Source organism: Bubalus bubalis, chromosome 12 (assembly GCF_019923935.1).
Source record: "Bubalus bubalis isolate 160015118507 breed Murrah chromosome 12, NDDB_SH_1, whole genome shotgun sequence".
Classification (NCBI taxonomy): Eukaryota; Metazoa; Chordata; class Mammalia; order Artiodactyla; family Bovidae; genus Bubalus; species Bubalus bubalis.
In genome coordinates, this window is record NC_059168.1 from 57788658 (window position 1) to 57796650 (window position 7993).

General features: G+C 35.6%; 1 non-coding gene across 1 annotated transcript; it reads left to right on the forward strand.

Annotated features, from left to right (window-relative positions):
• Positions 1 to 4872: 4872 nt before the first annotated feature.
• TRNAS-GGA lies at positions 4873 to 4944 on the forward strand. Its single transcript has one exon. It is a non-coding gene; the product is annotated as a tRNA-Ser (tRNA).
• The last annotated feature ends 3049 nt before the right edge of the window (positions 4945 to 7993 follow it).

The window sequence follows — 7993 nt, forward strand, 5'->3', positions numbered from 1 at the left end:
CCTACTATCATCTATCACCAATGCTATCAAAGTATTCATTAAAGAACCATTAGGACCACTAGCATCATCGGTGTCTTCCTGTAAAGAGCAGGAAAATAAATATTTTAGACTCTCAAGCCCATGTAGTCTTCAAAACAACTTCCCATTTCTACCATCGTAACTCAACGTCAGAAAAGACAGGCATAGACAATACATACACATGTGGGAATAATCGTATTCCAACACAATTTTATAAACTTAAGCAGTGAGGTTGATTTGGTTTATGTGCAGTAGTTTAATAACCTCTGTTTTAAAAGAAATTTTTTGGTGGTGATGAGCAGATAGGCCAATGAAAATACTAAAGAATAAATGAAAAGGCAGAAAAAATAGGGAGCATTTCATGGATGCCAGTATGTGGAGCTCCATGGGTATACTCCCAGTGAAGCAACCGTAACTACTATAAGTTGTATATAAAATAAAATCCTTGGGAAATTTTCTAACAGCATACATCAAATGAAAAAAAAAATTATCCAAGAAATTACAATAAATCTTCGTAAAAAGTTTGAGTATGTATTGCTGCTGCTGCTGCTGCTAAGTTGCTTCAGTCGTGTCTGACTCTGTGCGACCCCATAGACGGCAGCCCACCAGGCTCCCCCCGTCCCTGGGATTTTCCAGGCAAGAGTACTGGAGTGGGGTGCCATTGCCTTCTCCTTGAGTATGTATTACCTAAGCCATATCTACTTCCTGCCTATACCCTCAGTTCAATGTGACTAAAGCTCTATTCTGAGTGGATATGCTTAACATTAAGTGCTCTCATCCCCTGGCCTGCACTCTAGGACAGTTATGTTTCCCTGGAAGAGGTAAAAACCACCAATATTTCTCATTCCTACAGGCTGCATGTTATAGAAGCTAAATACCAGGTAAATCATGAGCATGTTCTAGAGGTTGGAGCTCCTTCCGTTTACTAAAGGATACCAGGTCATTTTTCTTTCTCATTCAACACATAGAGATGATGTTCTTCACCGCAAGAAACAAGTCAAAAAAACTAGTACTAATGCCCCTGTGTGTGTGGGTGCAAAGTCACGTCAATCACGTCTGACTCTTTGCAACCCTGTGAACTGCAGTCCGCCAGGCTCCTCTACCCATGGAATTCTCCAGGCATGAATACTGGAGTGGTTTGCCATGCCCTTCTCCAGGGGATCTTCCAAACCCAGGGATCAAACCCACATGGGCAGGCGGGTTCTTTACCACTAATGCCACCTGGGAAGATTGAGTTACCTTAACCTCTTTGTTCTCCAGACTCTTTTTCTTTTACTTTGGGTTCCTACTCCCTTACTTGGGAATTCATGATCCACCATCAATTCTTCTGCTTTGGGTATTTATGTACGTGAAGTGAGTTTACTATAGGCATAACTAGAGGATCTGTGACCCTCCTACCAGAGCTGGTGCTCTGTACCTGAGAGCAAGAGCTGGAGAAAAACTAGTGCTTCGCAAAAAAAGAAGGAAATCTGAGGTCTTTGACTTCAAGCCCTAAGTTCTGACCCTTGGAAAACACAGTTCAGCATCTCTTCAACTTGTGGTGACATTAGGTCAAAGATAATTATGACATTACTTTTGGTTTAAAAATAATTTAGAATTAAAAATGTATAAACATTTTAAAATTAAATTTTTATAAAAATAAAAAGTTTTTAAAAATGTAATGCCATATCCTCACAACATGGAGAGAATAGCCAAGAAAACGCCACAGAAGTTTGAAGAAGGAAAAAAACAGTGAGTGATGTAATTAATTAACCATAAAACAAGGACAAGACAGAGTATTAACAAAGTTAAAATTAGCTTCAAAATTTCCATAACTTAATAAAACAAGTGACTACAATGACCACAAAAAGAAAAGGCACAAATAATTAATAAAATAAATTAAAGTAATGAACATATATCCAGTTAATACATAAAGAGATGAAAAGGCATACCATACAAATATTTTAAGTCCATATAATTGATAAAGCAAATAATATGGCTATGTCCTAGAAAAATATCTCATAAATAATGACAATAAAGAACAGAAACTTTAAGTTCTAGAATTAAAAAAATATTAAATATTTTCACTTAAATAGTATCTCAAGCCTTGTTAGTAAGCTTTACCCAACACAGAGATGGCCACTATTCTAAAAGGAACATTTCCAAAGGTTAAAAAAAAAAATGGACATACTCTAGCATATTTTGTGAAGCCAGTATGATATTCAATCATAACAAGAATAATAAGAAAAAGGAAATTATAATTTAATCTTAATCATTAACATTAATAAAAACTTTTTAAATTTTATCAAAAGTTATCCATCTCTTTATATAAAAAATTAAATATGACCAATTTGGATTTACTCTCAATAATGAAAGTTGATCTAACATTTAAAAATAATCAATGTAGCTTAACAAATTAAAGAATAATTGGGAAAGTAAATTATCAATATTAATATAAAATGATTTGATGAAATCAGAATTCATTAATGACAAAACACATAGCAAAATAGGAAAAGAAGAGAAGTTAGATAAAGTGATAGGGCCTTTAAAAACTCTAATGAAAGTATTGTACTTAACAATATGTTGAATGTTTTCATTTGAGATTAGTGATTATATAAGCATATCCACCACCCCTGTCTTATCAGTCTGGTAAGATAAGAAAAAGAAAGAAATGATATACAACTGGAAAGAAAGAAACAAAACAAGATTATTCCTACATTATTGTATGACTGATATACAGAAAATTTTAAGGCTTAACAATCAGAATAAATAAGTAAATTTAGCAAAGTTGCAGGATACAAAAATAACATAAAGATTATATAAATTCTTCTACACTTGCAACAAACAAAATATAAAATTTTCAAATGATACCACTTAAATTCAGTTCAGTTCAGTTGCTCAGTCTTGTCTGACTCTTTGCGACCCCATGAATCGCAGCACGCCAGGCCTCCCTGTCCATCACCAACTCCCGGAGTTCACTCAGACCCACATTGATACCACTTAAAGTAGCATGAAAAACACAAAAAGCCTAGGATTAAATCTAACAAACCATGTGCACAACTTAATAAAAAGAATCCAATGAATTGTTATAGTTTTACATGGACAAGAGATTATTAATCAACTGGTATGGTAACATATCATTTGGAAATAAATGGTTTGTATAATTGATAGCATCTCAATCAATCTTCCAAAAATTTCTTTTTAATCTATAATTATTCTTAACTTTATATATGAAGGTAAAAGGCCCAGAATAGCCAAGAAACTGTTGTAGAAGAAAGATAAAATGGGCATACTCACTATAATTAATAACAAGGTATATTAAAATAATGTCTGAACTACTGCAGTATATTTGATTCAAAGACATGCAAATAGACCAAATAGAAAACAAGAAATGGACTGACCATTGCCTTTAAGGACACTAAACTCATTAATTTATTAATCTCTTATCATGGTATCACATCAGAGTAAAGAGAAAGGTTGGTCTTTTTAATCTTTTATTGAGATAATGACTATAAATGTGAAGAAAGTATTGACCTAAGAACACAAAAATCAGTTTCAAATAGATTGTATACCCAAGTTTAAGTAGCTAATCCAATAGCATTTAAAAGATAGTACAGATGAATATATATAATTTCAAAGTTAGAAATGTCTTGTTACATGGAATATTAAAGCAATGTCTCCTAGCTCTCGAATCAGGAATGACTTGCTTGTCTCTTTGCCAATAAAATATGGTTGAAGCAATGTTGGACCACGTATAAGATTAAGCTTCAAGAAGTCTTTCATGCTTCTGTTCTGGCTCTTGGTCCTGCCCAGCTGGTTAACAGGCTCAAGCTAATCTGTTGGATGATATGGAACATGTGGTTTTGTCATCCCTATTATCCAGCTTATGCTAGCCAACCCCAGAACCAAAGCTGTACTGTTAAGCATGATGTGTGATTGCAATTGCATCAGTGAGTCCAGTTGAGATTAGTCCTAATTATTCATTCACAGACTGTAAACAAAAGAACTGTTGTTTTAAACCAGTAAACTTTAGGTAGCTTAATATGCAATATGTATGGTCAGTTGCTCAGTACTGTCTAACTCTTCGCAACCCCATGGACTGTAACCCAACAGGCTCCTGCATCCATGAGCTTTGCCAGGCAAGAAAACTGGAGCAGGAAGCCATTCTCGACTCCAGGGGATCCTCCTGACTCAGGGATTGAATACACATCTCTTGATTCTCTCCTGCAGATTTTTTACTGCTGAACCCCCAGGGAAACCCCTATTACACAAAAAAATGTAGTAAATAGTGACACAAATTGGCACGTTATTGAAGAAGATATTCAAATAAAAATCTAATAAAGTTAACAATCACCAAGTGACAAAAAACAAGGATAAAACCAAATGCTAACAGGACATATTGCAACTGGAATTCTTATACATTGCTTATGGGAGTATTGTTTTATAAAATAACTTAGTGAAGAGGTTGGCATTGGCTAATCAGTTAAAATATTTCCACACTCTATGATTCCAATTCTAATCCTAGGTAAAACTTAACAGAAATGCACACATGCATGAACATGTTTTGTACATGTTCATTGCAGCAATAACTTAATATTAAAAAAAGAAACTAAATGTCCATCGGCACAATAATGAATAGTTATATATGGTTTACTCATATTAACATGCTATTTTGAAGTACTAAAAATTTATCTACTAAACCCACAAAACATGCATGGAACTCACAAACAGAATTTTGAGCTAAAGAAACCAGAAACAAAAATAATATGTACTATTTAATTCCATTATTGTGTGTGTTTCAATAATTCAGCAAAGGTAGTGCTAATTAGAGATTTTATATTTATCTAATAAAACTTTAGAAAATAACATGCCCCTTCCCTGGTGGCTCAGAGGTTAAAGCGTCTGCCTGGAATGCGGGAGACCCAGGTTCGATCCCTGGGTTGGGAAGATCCCCTGGAGAAGGAAATGGCAACCCACTCCAGTACTCTTGCCTGGAGAATCCCATGGAGGGAGGAGCCTGGTGGGCTACAGTCCATGGGGTCGCAAAGAGTCGGAAACGACTGAGCGACTTCACTTTCTTTCTTTTCAATAAAACTTTAAAGGAGAACAAACAAGTTTTATCATAATAGTCAGTTTAAAGATCCTCTTATTAAAATAATTTTAATTCAAATATAGTTGACATATGACATCATGTAAATTTAAGGTATAGAACACATTGATTTAATACATTTATATAATGCAACATGATTGCCATTGTAGTGTTAGTTAGCACCCTATTTATTGATTATGCCAAAGCCTTTGACTGTGTGGATCACAATACTCTGGAAAATTATTCAAGAGATGGGAATACCAGACCACCTGACCTGCCTCTTGAGAAACCAGTATGCAAGTCAGGAAGCAAAAGTTAGAACTGGACATGGAACAACGGACTGGTTCCAAATAGGAAAAGGAGTACGTCAAGGCTGTATATTGTCACCCTGCTTGTTTAACTTATATGCAGAGTACATCATGAGAAACACTGGGCTGGAAGAAGCACAAGCTGGAATCAAGACTGCCAAGAGAAATATCAATAACCTCAGATATGCAGATGACACCACCCTTATTGCAGAAAGTGAAGAGGAACTCAAAAGCTTCTTGATGAAAGTGAAGGAGGAGAGTGAAAAAATTGGCTTAAAGCTCAACATTCAGAAAACTAAGATCATGGCATCTGGTCCCATCATTTCATGGCAAATAGATGGGGAAACAGTGGAAACAGTGGCTGACTTTATTTTGTGGGGCTCCAAAATCACTGCAGATGGTGACTGCAGCCATGAAATTAAAAGACGCTTACTCTTGGAAGGTAAGTTATGACCAACCTAGATAACATATTTAAAAGGAGAGACATTACTTTGCCAGCAAAGGTCCGTCTAGTCAAGGCTATGGTTTTTCCAGTGGTCATGTATGGATGTGAGAGTTGGATGGTGAAGAAAGCTGAGCACCAAAGAATTGATGCTTTTGAACTGTGGTGTTGGAGAAGACTCTTGAGAATCCCTTGGATTGCAAGAAGATCCAAACAGTCCATCCTAAAGGAGATCAGTCCTGAATGTTCATTGGAAGGACTGATGTTGAAGAGGAAACTCCAATTCTTTGGCCACCTCATGTGAAGAGTTGACTCATTGGAAAAGACTCTGATGCTGGGAAGGATTAGGGGCAGGAGGGGAAGGGGATGATAGAGGATGAGATAGGCAGATGACATCACCGACTCGATGGACATGGGTTTGGGTAGACTCTGGGAGTTGGTGATGGACAGGGAGGCCTAGCGTGCTGCGATTCATGGGGTCGCAGAGTCAGACACGACGGAGTGACTGAACTGAACTGAACTATCACAGAAAACTATATCCTTTCTGTGACTGGAATGATTAACACAAAATCTCAGTAAGTTTTATGTTCATAATACATTATTGTTGCTTAAAATCACCTTTTCATACATTACATTTTCAGGACTTATTTATCTATAAGTTGTATGCTTGTCTCCTTAAAAATATCTCTCCTCTTCCCCAACCTCAAGGCCCTGGTAATCACAATTTTGCTCTATGTTTTCAGAACCCACAAATAAGTGACATCACACATTTTTTGCCTTTTTCTGTCTAATTTATCTCACTTAGGCTAATATGCTCAAAGTCTACAAATGCTTCCTCATTGATGAATAAATAATATTCTGTTACAAATATATATTACATTTTCATTGTCAACTCACCATTGAAACACACCTAGGTTGTTCCCATATGTTGACTACTGTGACTAATGTTGCAATAAACATGGGAATACTTATATCTCTTTGATATTCAGTTTTAATTTGAGTATATATATCAAAGTGAAATTGCTGAATCATGGAGTAGTTCTACTTGAAATTTTTCAGGAAACTCCATACTGTTATCCATAGTGACTGAACAAATATACATTCCTGCAAACAGTATACTGAATTCCTTTTTTCCCAACATTCTCACTATTTGTTATCTTTCATCTTCTTGATGATTCCATTCTAACAATCGTGAGGTGATCTCTTCTTATGATTTGATTCGCAATTCCCTGGTGATTAATGAAGTTGCCCATCTCCTCATGTACCTGATGGCATTTTGGATATCATTTTGGAAAAATGTTTATTTACTTCATATGCCCACTTAAAAATCAGGATGATATTTTTTCTTTTTGTTATTGAGTTGTATGAATTATTTATATATTTTGCATATTGATTTCTTTATTTAACTTATGGTTTGGCAATATTTACTCCCATTCCACAGGTTGCCTTTTTCTTTTGTCAATGGTTTCTTTTGCTGTAAAAAGTCTTATAAGTTTGATATAGTCCTCTTTGTTGATTGCAGCTTTTATTCTTTGTGATTTTGGTGCCATATCTAAAAAGTCATTACAGAAACCAAGGACAAGGAGTTTCTTGCCAGTTTTCTTGTAGTAGGTTTATGGAATCTGTGATTCATTTCAAGTTAGTTTTTCTGGATGGTGTAAGATACGTGTCTAATTTAATTTTTATGCATGTGTTTATTTAGTTTTCCCAAAACCACTTGTTAAAGAGATGATTCTTTGCATATTGGTGGTTCTTGGTTCTCGTGGGAAAAATTGACTATATGCAATAGCAGAATTCATTTTCTTCTCAGATACACAAGAAGTATTCTAAGAATGTATCATATGATAAAAAAAAAACAAGTTTTAGAAAATTTAAGATTTTCGGTTCAGTCACTCAGTTGTGTTTGATTCTTTCTGACCCCACGGGATGAAGCACACCAGGCTATCCTGTCCATCACGAACTCACTGAACTTGCTCAAACTCATGTCCATCGAGTCGGTGATGCCATTCAAACATCTCATCCTCCACTGTCCCCTTCTCCTCTTGCCTTCAATCTGTCCCAACATCAAAGTCTTTTACAATGACTTCAGTTCTTGGCATCAGGTGGCCAAAGTAATGGGAGCTTCAGCTTCAGCATCAGTCCTACCAATGAATATTC